Below are 19,677 nucleotides of genomic sequence, written 5' to 3'. Positions count from 1 at the left end.
CATCCTAGAGGGATATAATAAAAACTTTCATATAAAGTGCATTGAATACTATGAGAAGTTTGATTTCTTATGATTGTTTGGAGATATGAAGATGGTGATATTAGAGTCATGCTAGTTGAGTAGTTGTGAATTTGAGAGATGCTTGTGTTAAAGTTTGTGATTCCCGTAGCATGCAGGCATGGTGAACCGTTATGTGATGAAGTCGGAGCATGATTTATTTATTGATTGTCTTCCTTATGAGTGGCGGTCGGGGACGAGCGATGGTCTTTTCCTACCAATCTATCCCAATAGGAGGATGCGTGTAGTACTTCGTTTCAATAATTAATAGATTTTTGCAATAAGTATGTGATTTCTTTATGACTAATGTTGAGTCCATGGATTATACGCACTCTCACCCTTCCACCATTGCTAGCCTCTTTTGTGCCGCGCAAATTTCGCTGGTATCATACACCCACCATATACCTTCCTCAAAACAGCCACCATACCTGCCTATTATGGCATTTCCATAGCCATTCCGAGATATATTGCCATGCAACTTTCCACCGTTCCGTTTATTATGACACGCTCCACCATTGTCATATTGCTTTGCATGATCATGTAATTGACATCGTATTTGTGGCAAAGCCACCATTCATAATTCTTTCATACATGTCACTCTTGATTCATTGCATATTCCGGTACACCGCCGGAGGCATTCACATAGAATCATATTTTGTCCTAAGTATCGAGTTGTAATTCTTGAGTTGTAAGTAAATAAAAGTGTGATGATCTTCATTATTAGAGCATTGTCCCAGTGAGGAAAGGATGATGGAGACAATGATTTCCCCACAAGTCGGGATGAGTCTTCGGACTTTATGAAAAATAAAAGAGGCCAAAGAAGCCCAAATAATAATAAAAAGATGCCAAAGAAGCCCACAAAAAAATGAGAGAAAAGAGAGAAGGGACAATGTTACTGTCCTTTAACCACACTTGTGCTTCAAAGTAGCACCATGATCTTCATGATAGAGAGTCTCCTATGTTGTCACTTTCATATAATAGTGGGTGTTTTTCATTATAGAACTTGACTTGTATATTCCAGTGATGGGCTTCCTCAAATTGCCCTAGGTATTCATGAGCAAGCAAGTTGGATGCACACCCACTTAGTTTCTTTTGATGAGCTTTCATACACTTATAGCTCTAGTGCATCCGTTGCATGGCAATCCCTACTCACTCACATTGATATCTATTGATGGGCATCTCCATAGCCCATTGATACGCCTAGTTGATGTGATACTATCTTCTCCCTTTTGTCTTCTCCACAACCACCATTTTATTCCACCTATAGTGCTATGTCCATGGCTCACGCTCATGTATTGCGTGAAGATTGAAAAAGTTTGAGAACATCAAAAGTATGAAACAATTGCTTGGCTTGTCATCGGGGTTGTGCATGATTTAAATATTTTGTGTGATGAAGATAGAGCATAGCCAGACTATATGATTTTATAGGGATAGCTTGCTTTGGCCATGTTATTTTGACAAAACATGTTTGCTTTGTTAGTATGCTTGAAGTATTATTGTTTTCATGTCAATATTAAACTTTTGTATTGAATCTTATGGATCTGAATATTCTTGCCACAATAAAGAAGATTACATTGATAAATATGTTAGGTAGCATTCCACATCAAAAATTCTGTTTTATCATTTACCTACTCAAGGACGAGCAAGAATTAAGCTTGGAGATGCTTGATACGTCTCCAACGTATCTATAATTTTTTATTGTTCCAAACTATTATATTATATGTTTTGGATGTTTAATGGGCTTTATTATGCAATTTTATATTATTTTTGGGACTAACCTATTAACCGGAGGCCCAGTGCAAATTGCTGTTTTTTTGTGTATATTTCAGTGTTTCGCAGAAAAGGAATATCAAACGGAGTCCAAACGGAATGAAACCTTCGGGAGAATCATTTTTGGAACAAACGCAATCTAGGAGACTTGGAGTGGACATCCACGAAGCAACGAGGCGGCCACGAGGCAGGAGGGCGCGCCCAGGGGGATAGGTGAGGGAGTCCTGGATTAGGGGGTCCTCGGACAGCCGGACTATATACTTTGTCCGGACTGTTGGACTATGAAGATACCAGATTGAAGACTTCGCCCCGTGTCCGGGTGGGACTCTCCTTTGCGTGGAAGGCAAGCTTGGTGATTCGGATATGTAGATCTCCTTCTCTATAACCGACTCTGTGTAACCCTAGCCCCCCCCCCGGTGTCTATATAAACCAGAGGGTTTAGTCCGTAGAACAACAATCATAATCATAGGCTAGCTTCTGCGGTTTAGCCTCTACGATCTCGTGGTAGATCAACTCTTGTAATACTCATATCATCAGATCAATCAAGCAGAAAGTAGGGTATTACCTCCATCGAGAGAGCCCGAACCTGGGTAAACATCGTGTCCCCCGCCTCCTATTACCATTAGCCTTAGACGCACAGTTCGGGACCCCCTACCCGAGATCCGCCGGTTTTGACACCGACATTGGTGCTTTCATTGAGAGTTCCACTGTGTCGTCACGATAAGGCTTGATGGATCGCCTTGTTGTCAAGGACAACATCACCTCTAGGGGAGCCCTGGCTCTAGGCCAAACTCTCCGACTAGGTGGCTTCGTCATGACCGCCCGATCGGCCGTCGTGCCGACGATGACTTCTCAGGTCATCAAAAACAACCTCCAGGTCAACTCGAAACTTGCCGAACAGATGGATCCAATGGAGCTCTCCTCCCTGAACGAGCTCTTGGATCGCATCGCCGCTCTGGGGGTCGCTACGGACTATGAATGGATTGGGCTTAAACCCGACCATAGGGAGATTAACTCTCCGTCGGCCACCCATCAGATAGCAGTAGTGGAAGAGCAATGCATTGATTCTTCCTCTATTCCGAGGACAAACTATGTACAGATTCCCGAGCTCTCCGAGCAGGATACCCGTCTACGGGAGGACATGTCCCAGGCTCCGAACTTAGAATCAGAAAGCGGGCCAGAAAAATTGGGCAACATAATATAGCCCGAGCGGGCAAGCTCGGAAGCTCCTCTGCCCATGGGTCTCAGACCAGGTCAGGGTTTGGACTCAAATCTACCCACCCACCCAGATATAAACAATCTTTCCCACATCAGACAAGAGCCCCAAGAGACAGTACATCACTTCTGGGCCAGATTCCTCCTTGTAATGAACAAGGTTAAGGACTGTCGCGAGGAAGACACAATCTCATTCTTTTGCAAAAATTGCACGAACAAGGGAATCCTCAACACCATAAGTCGCCGTGACATAGTACACTTTGCTGACTTCGCGGCCATAGTATAGAAGTACTATGCGATGGAAAGCGCCTGGAAAATCCAAACAAAATTCTGGGATCCTCAGGCTCTCACTAAACCCCCCATCCGAACTAAAAGGGTGCACTCTCGCAAGTCACCCGACCCAATTACAAAAAAACCAAGGCCCGCTACAGGGCATGGAACCGTATTGGAGGGATGGCTCAATGGGCCATGCAAAATTCACAGTACACCGGATACCATACCAACACACAGCCTTAGAGCATGTTGGATACTCCTACAGGTGGCCAAGAGCGGCGAGGATCTCCTCATCAACCATTCCGCAGAGCAACATCCCGCCGAAAATAACAATACGGTAATGACAGTCTTCGAGACTTTCGCCTCAAATAATAGGCGTAAGCGAGCACTCCGCAGCCTCGTCGAAGTCTGCCACGTTGCAGCAATAAACCCATGGAACGACATGGCTATAACTTTCAATGCCAGTGACGAACCTCAATTTCGAATAGTTCAGGCACCAGCCGCTTTGGTCCTTAGTCCAATCGTGGACGGCTTCCGGCTCACTAAAGTGCTCATGGACGGCGGCAGCGGATTAAACCTCATCTATGAGGAGGCCCTCAACAAGATGGAAATAGACAAGAGCCGCATTGAGCAAAGAAGCACGACCTTCAGGGGAATCATCCCTAGTCAGGAGGCACGATGTGCGGGAAAAATCACACTAGATGTGGTATTCGGCACGCCGGAAAATTATAGGTCCAAAGAAATCATATTCCAAGTGGCCCCATTCAGTAGCGGATACCACGCCCTTTTAGGGTGGGATGCATTCACGAGCTTTCAAGCTATACCCCATTACGGGTACATGAAGCTCAAGATGCCCGGGCCCAATGGAATCATCACTCTAGCTAGTGATCCGTACGTAGCACTCCGCGCCAAAAATAAAACCACTGCACTGGCCCTTGAGGCATTATCCGAAGCCCTCGCGGCCGAAGAACTAACCATGTTGCGCTCCATAGTGGACAGGAACGACGTGATACTCGACAAATGACCCAAGTCCACCTCTTTAAAACCAGCGGATGAAATAGTCAAATTCCAGCTCCACCCAATGGACCCTACAAAAACAACATCCATTGGGGCACAGCTGAACCCCACAACAGACGCCGCACTACAAGAGTTCTTGCGTGAGAATTGGGACATATTTGCCTGGCATCCTTCTGACATGCCAGGCATCCCACGCGGGCTGGCTGAACATAGCCTAAACATACTGAAGGGATACAAGCTGGTCAAGCAGACTCTTTGGCGCTTCTTAGAACCTAAGCGACAAGCCATGGGAGAAGAGCTAGCCAAGTTACTCGAAGCCGGATTCATCAGAGAAATAAAACATTCGGATTGGCTAGCAAACCTGGTAATGGTACCAAAGAAGGACAAATCCTGGCGCCTATGTGTCGATTTCAAGGACCTTAATAAGGCTTGCCCCAAGGATCCCTTCCCCCCCCCCCACATTGATCAAATCATCGACACTACCGCAGGACACGACTCATTGTGCTTCCTCGATGCATACTCCGGATACCATCAAATCAAGATGGCAGAGTCCGACCAAGCCGCAACGGAATTCATCACACCATACGGCCCCTTATGTTTCAACACCATGCCTTTCGAGCTCAAAAATGCCGGCGCAACCTATCAACGCATGATTCAGACATGCCTGGAGAAACAAATCGGCAAAACAGTGGAGGTATACATAGACGACGTGGTCATCAAAACCAGACACATCGAATGTTTAATAGATGACTTGAGGCTTACGTTCGACAATCTCCGAACATACGACATCAAGGTCAACCCGGAAAAATATGTTTTCGGCGTACCTGCCGGAAAGTTGCTAGGTTTCATCGATTCCAATTGAGGAATTGAAGCAAATCCGGCAAAAATTCGAGCTCTGTCACAGTTGGCTACCCCAACAGACCTCAAGCAAATCCAGAAATTAACTGGATGCGTGGCTGCCCTAAGCCGCTTTATCACCCGATTGGGAGAAATGCACTACCTCTTTATCGCCTTCTTCGACGCACCGAACACTTCGAGTGGACGGATGCGGCCACGACCGAACTGGAAGAAAAAAGGCCCTCTTGGCCAGCGATCCAATCCTGGCCGCGCCAAATACTGGCGAACCCATGTTGTTATATATAGCCGCAACACACCAGGTTGTAAGCGCAGTGCTCGTCGTCGAACGAGAAACGGACGGACATAAGTTCCCGCTTCAAAAGCCGGTATACTACCTGTCCACTGTCCTCACGCCATGCAAGTCCCGGTACCCACATTATCAAAAGATAGCATACGCGGTCTTCATGGCATCCCGGAAACTATGACACTGCTTTCAAGCGTGTTCAATCACGGTGGCCTCCGAAGTACCACTCAATGATATAATAAATAACCATGATGCCACGGGCCGGATTGCTAAATGGGCTATCGAGCTCCTCCCGTTCGACATAACATACAAACCACGGCGAGCCATTAAGTCGCAAGTACTGGCTGACTTCGTCGCCGAATGGACAGAATCTGAACTCCCTAAAGAATATGGCACGTACTTCAATTGGATCATGCCCTTTGACGACTCTAAGATGCTGGCTGGTCTGGGGGCAGGCGTTGTCCTGACATCCCCCACCGGAGATACAGTCCAACATATACTCCAAATATTATATACAGACTCCAACAATGCAGCCGAATACGAGGCTCTGTTGCATGGTCTTTGGATGGCAGTCTCCATGGGCATTCAACGCCTAGAAGTGCATAGGGATTCGAACCTCGCAATATCTCAAATAAATGGAGACTTTGACTCCAAGGACCCAAAAATGGCGGCCTACCGAAATGCCATCCTCAAAATGCCAGCTCGGTTCGAGGGCTCGAATTCCACCATGTGGTCCGAGAAAACAATCAAGCGGTGGATATCCTCGCCCGCATCAGCGCTAAGCGCGACCCCGTCCCACCTAATATCTTCTTGGAAAGGCTATTCAAGCCATATGTGGTATGGGAAGGGGAGAACGGCAATACCAGTCCGGATCCGACCACAACCCCATATACCGAACACACTGACATAATCGGAGGCTCCGCCACCGAAATAACACCTTCAGCCCACGTAATCTTGGCTGTCATCGCCCCGTGGACCGAACCCTTCTTAGCCTACCTAAATAGGCAAGAACTCCTCGAGGACCAAAATGAGGCACATTGCATTGTGCGGCGCTCCAAAGCCTACAAGGTCCACGAGGGACAGCTTTATAAGAAAAGCAGCACCAGAGTGCTCCAAAGATGCATCTCCGAACAGGAAGGGCGGCAGCTCTTGGCTGAAATCCACGCCGGACTCGGCGGCCACCACGCCGCAGCTCGGACCCTAGTAAGCAAGGCCTTCCGTACAGGTTTTTACTGGCCGGCAGCCCGAGCAGACGCACAGGATCTCGTCCAACATTGCGTCAGTTGCCAACTTTTCACCAATCAGAGCCATATGCCCCCTACCGCTCTCCCAACAATCCCCATAACTTGGCCCTTCACAGTCTGGGGGGCCGGTATGGTCGGACCCCTTAAAGGAGGAAGCCATAAAAAATACTTATTGGTCATGGTGGACAAGTTCACCAAATGGATAGAGTCCAAACCAGTTAAATCGGCCGAATCCGGACTAGTGATAGAGTTCATATCAGGGGTTGTGCACCGTTATGGTGTCCCCCACAGCATCATCACCGACAATGGCTCAAACTTCACAGCCGATGAGGTGAAAACTTGGTGCGGCAACATGGGCATTAAGCTCGATTACGCCTCTGTCTATCACCCCCAAACAAACGGTCAAGTTGAACGAGCAAATGGTCTTATTATGAGCGGAATAAAACCCAGACTAGTGCGGTCCTTGAAGGAATCAGATACGCACTGGGTCGAGGAGCTCGACTCCGTACTATGGGGACCGCAGACCATGCCGAATCGCAGTACCGGATACACACCATTCTTTATGGTGTATGGCGTAGAAGTGGTATTGCCCTGCGATATCATTCATGACTCACCTCGAGTGCGCATGTACAAAGAGAGAGAAGCCGAGCTAGATCGGCAGGACAGCTTAGATGCCCTGGAGGAGGAGCGTGACATCGCAAAGGCCCGTTCCACATTCTATCAGTAGCAGGCTCAAAGGTATCAACACAGAGAAGTACGGGCCAAAACCTATAACGTTGGCAAACTCATTCTACGCCTACCGGAGAAGAAAAAGGACAAGCTCAAGCCCAAGTGGGAGGGTCCCTTCATCATTCATAAAGTTCTCACTGAAGGAGTGTACCGTCTGCGGGATGCATCAGACAACCGACTCAAGCCGAATCCATGGAACGTAGCCAGACTCCGAAGATTCTACGCCTAGTGCCGAACTCTGTGTTTGTCTCCTTACCTCCGCCCTTTTAAATTATATCGTCTCCCTTTTCCTTCTTTCTTTTTTATATAGCCCTTGAAGGCTTAAAGTGTGACCCGTTTACACAATTTGGACGCGCTATGCGCGCTAACTATACCTGGGGGCTTCTTATACAGAAGCTTAATATAACTATTTTCCGGGCTTCATGCCCACTGCATATGTGTAACTTTTCCATATGCACCTTTTCTTCGCCATTATATGCATCGATTTGACTTAAGTTTTGGCCAAGCTGGGTTGCCTGGCTCTTGTGTTTATGTCCTATGTTCCCGTTAGTTCAGCTAGGGCATAAGGGGAGAACCTCTGCGGTTGTTACTGTCGGGTCAGCCGGATGTGTACCTCAGACTGGGTGAAGCCGAAAGCTAGAGTTCTTAAGGGAATATTCGGTCGATGAACAAAAGATGTTTTTTTACCTATTACAATATAAATCCCTAGATGTTTTGTATCCTCCGTCTTTGTTCGCAGTTCGGACATGCACATTAATGCATGCGTACCTAGGGAAAGGAACCCTTAACGGAACTATTCTCTCTGGAAGATGTTTCTTACTATCCATGTAATATAACATAACTAGTTGGGTACGTGTCTGTTCAAGCACTTATGACCCCTACACCTGGTTTCCATGCGTACCCCGGTTTACATAACTGAGCGAGTATTCAGATACACTTCGGACTGTCAGGTCCGGAGGCTGAAGTGAAAAGGTCCGCCATGACAAGTGATTTACAATCTGGCTAGGGACAAAATACGTCCACTAAAGTACATAGTCACTTAAACTAGCTAAATTCTTGTTCTATACCATCCAACAGGCTGTCTAGCCTACAATCCTGTTGGGAACACTTTGCGGCTAATCCTACTTGGTCATATACCAGACTAACGGGAATTTCCTTCACATCTGACCTTACAGGACCGACCAGGGCCATTTGATTCGGATCCACCTTTGTGTAATGTGTCTTTACCATGGCCGAGGCTTCCCTCGCACCTTGTTGGCAGGCTGATATCTTCCATAATTGGAAGCGCCGCCGCGCTCCCTTGAGCAGCTCTACAAGCTCTCCCATGCTTCTTGGCTGGGAGGCGGACGACCACAAAGCCTGAGCAATACCCTGCATCACCTGCCGAACTCGTTCGTGTAGTTGTGAAAGTTCTTTCAGAAGATCACCTGCGGATCCAGGCATCTCCTCTTCAGGACGGCCTATCAGCATACCTACAGACATAACTCTGTTAATTCGTTTCTTTGCCGAACTGTACAATGGTTCGTTTAAGCACTTACTATAAATGCCGCGTCGAAGCCTGTTATTCTCCTTCATGGAGTCAGCAAGCAGGGCCCGAACATCTTTTAATTCAACGTCCAGCTGGGTCTTCGCGACCTGGAGATTATTTTTCTCCTATATAACCTTTGTAAGCACGCGCTCGCCGGCCTTCAGCTGTCGTTCAGCATATTGCTCACCCACCGGTATGATCTCCGGATTACCTCCGAGATTGCCTGCAAAATCTATTGTTAGATTTGCATTCATGCCGAATATTAATTGGTATACGTACTTACATTCTCTTTGATCGAGACAAGTGTTACCAAATGGGGCCTTCTTGGACTCCTCCATTCCGGTAGCTGCGGCACGCAGCTGGGCTTTGCACTCCTCCAGCTCTTTCGACAGCTGGGCATTCTTCTCTGCAAGAACCTATGCATACAATGATCCTTAAATCAGTTGTGCCAACTGTTTCAAGTCTCAGGGGCTACTGATATATACATACTTATCAAATTTTCTTACCCGTATATCCTTTACATACTGGTCCATGGCTCTGGCGAGTCCATCTTGAGCAGCTCGGATGTACGCATCCCCTGAGTTGAAGGCATTGAACGCCTCTTCGGAGAAATTAGCATCGCGGATTACGGCCCATTGGCGCCGGTGATTCATGGCGCTCTCCACTTCGGAATTCGTAGCGGAGATTCTATCTGCATCCTCTATAGGGGGATAGTTCGGCGTTGTCCGACGTTAGCCTCCACCCTTGAGGCCGATTCTGGAATCTGGCTGGCGGAGGCATGGCCAGCAGGGTCTCCGGACATAGTCCGGCGAGTACTCTTTCTGCCAGGACACAATGGACGCTGTTACATTTCAAAGACAATAATCACGGAGCAGGTTTTAAATCATACCTTTGCGACGGTGTCTCGGTCCTAACCGCCTTCCTCTTAAGCCTGCCCGGCTGGGGTGCCCTTTGCTGATGAGCCCTCGTGGGCTCGGCGCGACGCCCTAGTAGCTTTTTCTATAAAGTACAATATATGTGCATGGGGTAAGGCATAAAGAAGGGATCCTTCTCAGAAGTTAGGGCTCTGGTTTTACTTACATTCGATGCAGGGAGCAGTCCGGGATAGTCGGCAATGATGGCCACCAAGGTGTCGTCACAGCTTGCCTGGTAAAATGTCCTGTCGACAAGCTCCACATATATGTTCGGATCTTCTTTAACTCCAGGGTCGAGGGCCCAGTCAGGGTCCTCTGGCTGTGGAGACGGGCTGTGAACCTCCCTCACGGCCTTTTGCAGTTCTTGCTATGAATTGGCAAGGTAAGTATTTTGTGATGAAGGATATGGGAATGAATGGAGTTGAGTAAAATACAATAGCTCACCCAGCTTGGGGGTTGTACATGGAAAATCCATCCCATGGCTTAATACGGAGGAACTCCTCTTCTTCTCCTTTGTACAAATCGGACAGTATTTTCGCCAGAGCGGTGGCGGAGTCCGGACCTTTACGACTGTAGCGGGTGGCATCGTCTTCTCCATTGAAGTGCCACATGGGTTTCCCCCGATATTGAAGTGGCTTCACCCCCCGCATTATACATATTGACATAACCTCGATTATTGCCAGTCCTGATTTGGCCAGCATTTTTATACTGCTCATCAGGTAAAGGACCTCTCTGTTATCTTCCTCCTGGGGGCTCCGGGGGTGCCAGTTATGGCGTTTCTTCAGCGAGGCATTAGCAAACTCAGGAAGGCCCGTCCGAATTGGGTCCGGAAGGGGGACTTCCTCTACATAAAACCACTCCGAAGGCTAGTCTTAAGATGTCTTCTTTGGAGTGCCGGACAAGTATTCGGTCTCGGCGACGCGCCATATTCCGGCTCCGCCCACTTGATATATTGATCCCTCCTGATTACGAGGGACGAGGCAGAACAGCCTCTTCCATAGCCTGAAATGAGCCTCGCAGCCCAGAAATAGCTCGCAAAGAGCGACATAGCCCGCGATGTGCAGTATGGAGACAGGGGTGAAGTTATGCAGCTGGAGGCCATAGAACTTCAGGAGCCTGCGGAGGAACCGATGGATTGGAAACCCAAGTCCCCTCAGCAAATAAGGGACAAGGCATACCCGCTCCCCCTTGGATGGGTTGGGAAAATTCTCCGCTTTCTCCCCGCCATTGTAGGTGGCTAGTCTGGCTCGGATGGGGACCATGTATGCAGGCGGGAGAAACCCCTTGGTCTGCAACTCTACTAATCGGCTATGGGGAACAGAACACTCCTCCCAATTGCCTGGCTTAGTGCTACGGGAGCGAGAGGAGGAGCTGCGACGGTGGGCCATGATGGGATGGTTTCTTCCGGGAATGCTTTGATGAATACTCGCTGGGGGAGGATGGTGTGATTTGGATCTGAGGATCCCCGCCTCTTTAAATAGACGATTTACTTACATGGTCAGGGTGGCAAATGTAAAAATGCCCGACTTCTCGCATTCACTCGACACGTGGAGATAACCATTATTAAAGCATAGAAGCCGAGGAGTACAACATTAATGGGAAACCGGACACTACCCGCTACAACAGGTACTTTGGATTTGGAGGAGAACCCGCCTTGCAATGTCGAAGACAATTTGCGCGTCAGACTCATCGTCATTGAAGCCTGGTTCACGGGCTACTCAGGGAGTCCTGGATTAGGGGGTCCTCGGACAGCCAGACTATATACTTTGGCCGGACTGTTGGACTATGAAGATACAAGATTGAAGACTTTGTCATGTGTCCGGGTGGGACTCTCCTTTGCGTGGAAGGAAAGCTTGGCGATTCGGATATGTAGATCTCCTCCTCTGTAACCGACTCTGTGTGACCCTGCCCCCCCCCCCCGGTGTCTATATAAACCGGAGGGTTTAGCCGTAGAACAACAATCATAATCATAGGCTAGCTTCTAGGGTTTAGCCTCTATGATCTCGTGGTAGATCAACTCTTGTAATACTCATACCATCAAGATCAATCAAGCAGGAAGTAGGGTATTACCTCCATCGAGAGGGCCCGAACCTGGGTAAACATCGTGTCCCCCGCCTCCTATTACCATTAGCCTTAGACGCATAGTTCGGGACACCCTACCCGAGATCCGCCGGTTTTGACACCGACAGTAGGCGCGCCCCCCACCCTCGTGGGCCCCTCATGGCTCCCATGACCGACTTCTTTCGCCTATATATACTCATATACCCCGAAAACATCCGAGAGCACCACGAAACCCTATTTCCACCGCCGCAACCTTCTGTACCCGTGACATCCCATCTTGGGGCCTTTTCCAGCGTTCCACCAGAGGGGGAATCGATCATGGAGGGCTTCTACATCAACACCATAGCCTCTTCGATGAAGTGTGAGTAGTTTACCTTAGAGCTTCAGGTCCATAGTTATTAGCTAGATGGCTTCTTCTCTCTCTTTGGATCTCAATACAAAGTTCTCCTTGATCTTCTTGGAGATCTATTCGTTGTAATACTTTTTGCAGTGTGTTTGTCGAGATCCAATGAATTGTGGGTTTATGATCAAGATTATCTATGAACAATATTTGAATCTCCTCTAAATTCTTTTATGTATGATTCATTATCTTTGCAAGTCTCTTCGAATTATCAGTTTGGTTTGTCCTACTAGATTGAGCTTTCTTGCAATGGGAGAAGTGCTTTGCTTTGGGTTCAATCTTGCGGTGTCCTTTCCCAGTGACAGCAAGGGCAGCAAGGCATGTATTGTATTGTTTCCATCGAGGATAAAAAGATGGGGTTTATATCATATTGCTTGAGTTTATCCCTCTATATCATGTCATCTTGCCTAATGCGTTACTCTCTTCTTATGAACTTAATACTCTAGATGCATGCTGGATAGCGGTCGATGTGTGGAGTAATAGTAGTAGATGCAGAATCGTCTTGATCTACTTGTCGCGGACGTGATGCCTATATACATGATCATGCCTACATATTCTCATAACTATGCACTTTTCTATCAATTGCTCGACAGTAATTTCTTCACCCACCATAATACTAATGTTATCTTGAGAGAAGCCACTAGTGAAACCTATGGCCCCCGGGTCTATTTTCCATCATATAAGTTCCCGATCTATTTTATCTTGCAATCTTTACTTTCCAATCTATATCATAAAAATGTTGGGTACCACAGTAATTTCAAAAAAAAATCTACGCACACGCAAGATCATGGTGATGCATAGCAACGAGAGGGGAGAGTGTGTCCACGTACCCTCGTAGACCGTAAGCGGAAGCGTTAGCACACCGCGGTTGATGTAGTCGTACGTCTTCATGATCCGACTAATCCAAGTACCATATGTACGGCACCTCCGAGTTCAGCATACGTTCAGCTCGATGACGTCCCTCGAACTCCGATCTAGCTGAGCTTTGAGGGAGAGTTCTGTCAGCATGACGACGTGGTGACGATGATGATGTTCTACCGACGCAGGGCTTCGCCTAAGCACCACTACGATATTATCGAGGTGGAATATGGTGGAGGGGGGCACGGCACATGGCTAAGAGATCAATGATCAATTGTTGTGTCTATGGGGTGCCCCCCTCCTCCGTATATAAAGGAGGAGAGGAGGGGGCTGGCCAGGAGGAGGAGGCGCGCCCAAGGGGGGAGTCCTACTCCCACTGGGAGTAGGACTCCTCCCTTTCCTACTTGGAGAGGGAGAGGGAAGGAAGAGGAAGGAGGGATGAAGGAAAGGGGGGGCCGCCCCCCATCACAATTCAGATTGGCTTGGGGGGGGGCGCCCACTCCCTTGCTCCTTTCCCCTCCTTTACACTAAAGCCCAATAAGGCCCATATACCTCCCGGGGGGTTCCGATAACCTCCCAGTGCTCCGGTATTATCCCGATCTCACCCGGAACCATTCCGGTGTCCAAATATAGTCGTCCAATATATCGATCTTTACGTCTCGACCATTTCGAGACTCCTCGTCATGTCCGTGATCACATCCGGGACTCCGAACTACCTTCGGTACATCAAAACATATAAACTCATAATATAACCGTCATCTAACTTTAAGCGTGCGGACCCTACGGGTTCGAGAACTATGTAAACATGACCGAGACACGTCTCTGGTCAATAACCAATAGCGGAACCTGGATGCTCATATTGGCTCCCACATATTCTATGAAGATCTTTATCGGTCAAATCGCATAACAACATACGTTTGTTCCCTTTGTCATCGGTATGTTACTTGCCCGAGATTCGATCGTCGGTATCTCAATACCTAGTTCCATCTCGTTACCAGCAAGTCTCTTTACTCGTTATGTAATGCATCATCCCGCAACTAACTCATTAGTCACATTGCTTGCAAGGCTTATAGTGATGTGCATTACCGAGAGGGCCCAAAGATACCTCTCTGACAATTGGAGTGACAAATCCTAATCTCGAAATACGCCAACTCAACAAGTACCTTCGGAGACACCTGTAGAGCACCTTCATAATCACCCAGTTACGTTGTGACGTTTGGTAGCACATAAAGTGTTCCTCCGGTAAACGGGAGTTTCATAATCTCATAGCCATAGGAACATGTATAAGTCATGAAGAAAGCAATAGCAACATACTAAACGATCAAGTGCTAAGCTAACGGAATGGGTCAAGTCAATCACATCATTATCCTAATGATGTGATCCCGTTAATCAAATGACAACTCATGTCTATGGTTAGGAAACTTAACCATCTTTGATTTAACGAGCTAGTCAAGTAGAGGCATACTAGTGACACTATGTTTGTCTATGTATTCACACATGTATTATGTTTCTGGTTAATACAATTCTAGCATGAATAATAAACATTTATCATGATATAAGGAAATAAATAATAACTTTATTATTGCCTCTAGGGCATATTTCCTTCAGTCTCCCACTTGCACTAGAGTCAATAATCTAATTCACATCACCTTGTGATTTAACACAAATATTCACATCTGTATGTGATTAACACCCATAGCTCACATCGTCATGTGGCCAACACCCAAAGGGTTTACTAGAGTAAATAATCTAGTTCACATCGCTATGTGATTAACACCCAAAGAGTACTAAGGTATGATCATGTTTTGCTCATGACAGAAGTTTAGTCAACGGGTCTGTCACATTTAGAGCCGTATGTATTTTGAAAATATTCTATGTCTACAATGCTCTGCACGGAGCTACTCTAGCTAATTGCTCCCACTTTCAATATGTATCCAGATTGAAACTTAGAGTCATCTGGATCAATGTAAAAGCTTGCATCGATGTAATTTTTTACGATGAACTCTTTTATCACCTCCATAATCGAGAAATATTTCCTTAGTCCTTACTAAGGATATTCTTGACCGATGTCCAGTGGTCTACTCCTAGATCAAAAATTGTACTCCCTTGCCAAACTCAGAGCAAGGTATACAATAGGTCTGGTACACAGCATAGCATACTTTATAGAACCTATGACTGAGGCATAGGGAATGACTTTTCATTCTCTTTCTATTTTCTGCCGTCATTGGGCTTTGAGTCTTACTCAACTTCACACCTTTGTAACACAGGCAAGAACTCTTTCTTTGATTGTTCTATTTTGAACTACTTCAAAATCTTGTCAAGGTATGTACTCATTGAAAAATCTGATCAAGCGTCTCTATAGATCTTGATGCTCAATGTGTAAGCAGCTTCACCGAGGTCTTTCTTTGAAAAACTTTTATTCAAGTATCCTTTTATGCTATCCAGAAATTCTATATCATTTCCAATCAACAATATGTTGTCTACATATAATATCAGAAATGCTACAGAGCTCCCACTCACTTTCTTGTAAATACAGGCTTCATCGCAAATCTGTATAAAACTATATGCTTTGATCAACTCATCAAAGCGTATATTCCAACTCCGAGATGCTTGCACCAGTCCATAGATGGATCACTGGAGCTTGCATACTTTGTTAGCACCTTTCGGATTGGCAAAACCTTCTGGTTGCATCATATACAACTCTCCTTTAAGAAATCCATTAAGGAATGTAGTTTTGACATCCATTTGCCAAATTTCATAAAATGTGGCAATTGCTAACATGATTCAGACAGACTTAAGCATCGATATGAGTGAGAAAAACTCATCGTATTCAACACCTTGAACTTGTCGAAAAACTTTTTTTTGCAACAAGTCTAGCTTTGTAGATAGTAACACTACTATCAGCGTCCGTCTTCCTCTTGAAGATCCATTTATTTTCTATGGCTTGCCGATCATCATGCAAGACAACCAAATTCCACACTTTGTTCTCATACATGGATCCCATCTCAGATTTCATGGCCTCAAGCCATTTTGCGGAATCTGGGCTCATCATCGCTTCCTCATAGTTCGTAGGTTCGTCATGGTCAAGTAACATGACTTCTAGAATAGGATTACCGTACCACTCTGGTGCGGATCTTACTCTGATTGACCTACGAGGTTCGGTAGTAACTTGATCTGAAGTTTCATGATCAATATCATTAGCTTCCTCACTAATTGGTGTAGTTGTCACAGGAACCGGTGTCTGTGATGAACTACTTTCCAATAAGGGAGCAGGTACAGTTACCTCATCAAGTTCTACTTTCCTCCCACTCACTTCTTTTGAGAGAAACTCCTTCTCTAGAAAGGATCCATCTTAGCAACGAATATCTTGCCTTCGGATCTGTGATAGAAGGTGTACCCAACAGTTTCCTTTGGGTATTCTATGAAGACGCACTTCTCCAATTTGGGTTCGAGCTTATCAGGTTGAAACTTTTTCACATAAGCATCGCAGCCCCAAACTTTAAGGAACGACAACTTTGGTTTCTTGCCAAACCACAGTTCATAAGGTGTCATCTCAAGGGATTTTAATGGTGCCCTATTTAAAGTGAATGCAGCTGTCTCTAATGCATAACCCCAAAACAATAGTGGTAAATCGGTAAGATACATCATAGATCGCACCATATCCAATAAAGCGAGGTTACGACGTTTGGACCCACCATAACGCACTGGTGTTCCAGGTGGCGTGAACTGTGAAACTATTCCACATTGTTTTATATGAAGGCCAAAACTCGCAACTGAAATATTCTCCTCCACGATCAGATCATAGAAACTTTATTTTCTTGTTATGATGATTCTCCACTTCACTCTAAAATTCTTTGAACTTTTCAAATGTTTCATACTTGTGTTTCATTAAGTAGATATACTCATATCTACTCAAATCATCTTGTGAAGGGTAAAAAAATAACGATACCCGCCACGAGCATCAATACTCATTGGACCGCATACATCAGTATGTATTATTTCCAATAAGTCACTAGCTCATTCCATTGTTCCGGAGAATGGAGTTTCAGTCATCTTGCCCATAAGGCACGGTTCGCAAACATCAAATGATTCATAATCAAGTGATTCCAAAAACCCATCTTTATGGAGTTCCTTCATGCGCTTTACACCGATATGACCCAAATGGGCGTGCCACAAATAAGTTGCACTATCATTATCAACTTTGCATCTTTTGGCATCAATATTATGAATATGTGTATTACCCCGATCGAGATCCAACAAACTATTTTTATTGGGTGTATTACCATTGAAGGTTTTATTCATGTAAACAGAACAACAATTATTCTTTGTCTTTAAATGAATAACCGTATATGCAATAAACATGATCAAATCATATTCATGCTCAACGCAAATGCCAAATAATATTTATTTAGGTTTAACACTAATCTTAAAAATATAGGGAGTGTATGATGATGATTATATCAATCTTGGAACCACTTCCAACACACATCGTTACTTCACCCTCAACTAGTCTCTGTTTATTCTGTAACTCCTGTTTTGATTCACTAATCTTAGCAACCGAACAAGTATCAAATACTCACGGGCTACTATAAACACTAGTAAGGTATACATCAATAACATGTATATCAAATATACCCTTGTTCACTTTCCCATCCTTCTTGTCCACCAAATATTCAGGGCATTTCCGCCTCCAGTGACTATTTTCTTTGCAGTGTAAGCACTCAGGTTCAGGCTTTGGTCCAGCTTTGGGCTTCTTCGCGGGAGTGACAACTTGCTTGTCATTCTATTTGAAGTTCCCTTTCTTTCCCTTTGACCTTTTTCTTGAAACTAGTGGTCTTGTCAATCATCAACACTTGATGCTCTTTCTTGATTTCTACCTTCGTTGATTTCAACATCGTGAAGAGCTCGGGAATCGTTTTCGTCATCCTTTGCATACTATAGTTCATCACAAAGTTCTACTAACTTGGCGATGGTGACTAGAGAACTCTGTCAATCACTATCTTATCTGGAAGCTTAACTCCCAGTTGATTCAAGCGATTGTAGTACCCAGACAATCTGAGCACATGCTCACTAGTTGAGCAATTCTCCTCCATCTTTTAGGCGAAGTATTTGTCAGAGGTCTCATACCTCTTGACACGGGCATGAGTCTGAAATACCAATTTCATCTCATGGAACATCTCATATGTTCCGTGATGTTTCAAAAACGTTTTTGTAGTCCCGTTTCTAAGCCATAAAGCATGGTGCACAAAACTATCAAGTAGTCATCATATTGAGCTAGTCAAACGTTCATAACGTCTGCATTTGCTCCTGCAATAGGTTCATCACCTAGCGGTGCATCAAGGACATAATTCTTCGGTGCAGCAATGAGGACAATCCTCAGATCACGGATCCAATCTGCATCATTGCTACTAACATCTTTCAACACAGTTTTCTCTAGGAACATATCAAAATAAACATATGAAAGCAACAACGCGAGCTATTGATCTACAACATAATTTGCAAAATACTACCAGGACTAAGTTCATGATAAATTGAAGTTCAATTAATCATATTACTTAAGAACCCTCACTTAGATAGACATCCCTCTAATCATCTAAGTGATCACGTGATCCAAATCAACTAAACCATGTCCGATCATCACGTGAGATGGAGTAGTTTTCAATGGTGAACATCACTATGTTGATCATATCTACTATATGATTCATGCTCGACCTTTCGGTCTCAGTGTTCCGAGGCCATATCTGTATATGCTAGGCTCGTCAAGTTTAACCTGAGTATTCCGCTTGTGCAACTGTTTTGCACCCGTTGTATTTGAACGTAGAGCCTAACACACCCGATCATCACATGGTGTCTCAGCACGAAGAACTTTTGCAATGGTGCATACTCGGGGAGAACACTTATACCTTGAAATTTAGTGAGAGATCATCTTATAGTGCTACCGTCAATCAAAGCAAAATAAGATGCATAAAGGATAAACATCACATGCAAACAATATAAGTGATACGATATGGCCATCGTCATCTTGTGCTTGTGATCACCATCTCCGAAGCACCGTCATGATCACCATCGTAACCGGCGCGATACCTTGATCTCCATTGTAGCATCATTGTCGTTTCGCCACCTATTGCTTCTACGACTATCGCTACCGCTTAGTGATAAAGTAAGCAATTACAGGGCGATTGCATTGCATACAATAAAGCGACAACCATAAGGCTCCTTCCAGTTGCCGATAACTTGGTTACAAAACATGATCATCTCATACAATAAAATATAGCATCACGTCTTGACCATATCACATCACGACATGCCCTGCAAAAACAAGTTAGACGTCCTCTACTTTGTTGTTGCAAGTTTTACGTGGTTGCTACGGGCTGAGCAAGAACCGTTCTTACCTACGCATCAAAACCACAATGATAGTTCGTCAAGTTAGTACTGTTTTAACCTTCTCAAGGACCGGGCGTAGCCACACT

Source organism: Triticum aestivum, chromosome 6B (genome assembly GCF_018294505.1).
Source record: "Triticum aestivum cultivar Chinese Spring chromosome 6B, IWGSC CS RefSeq v2.1, whole genome shotgun sequence".
Classification (NCBI taxonomy): domain Eukaryota; kingdom Viridiplantae; phylum Streptophyta; class Magnoliopsida; order Poales; family Poaceae; genus Triticum; species Triticum aestivum.
Note: the sequence above shows the minus strand (reverse complement) of the source record.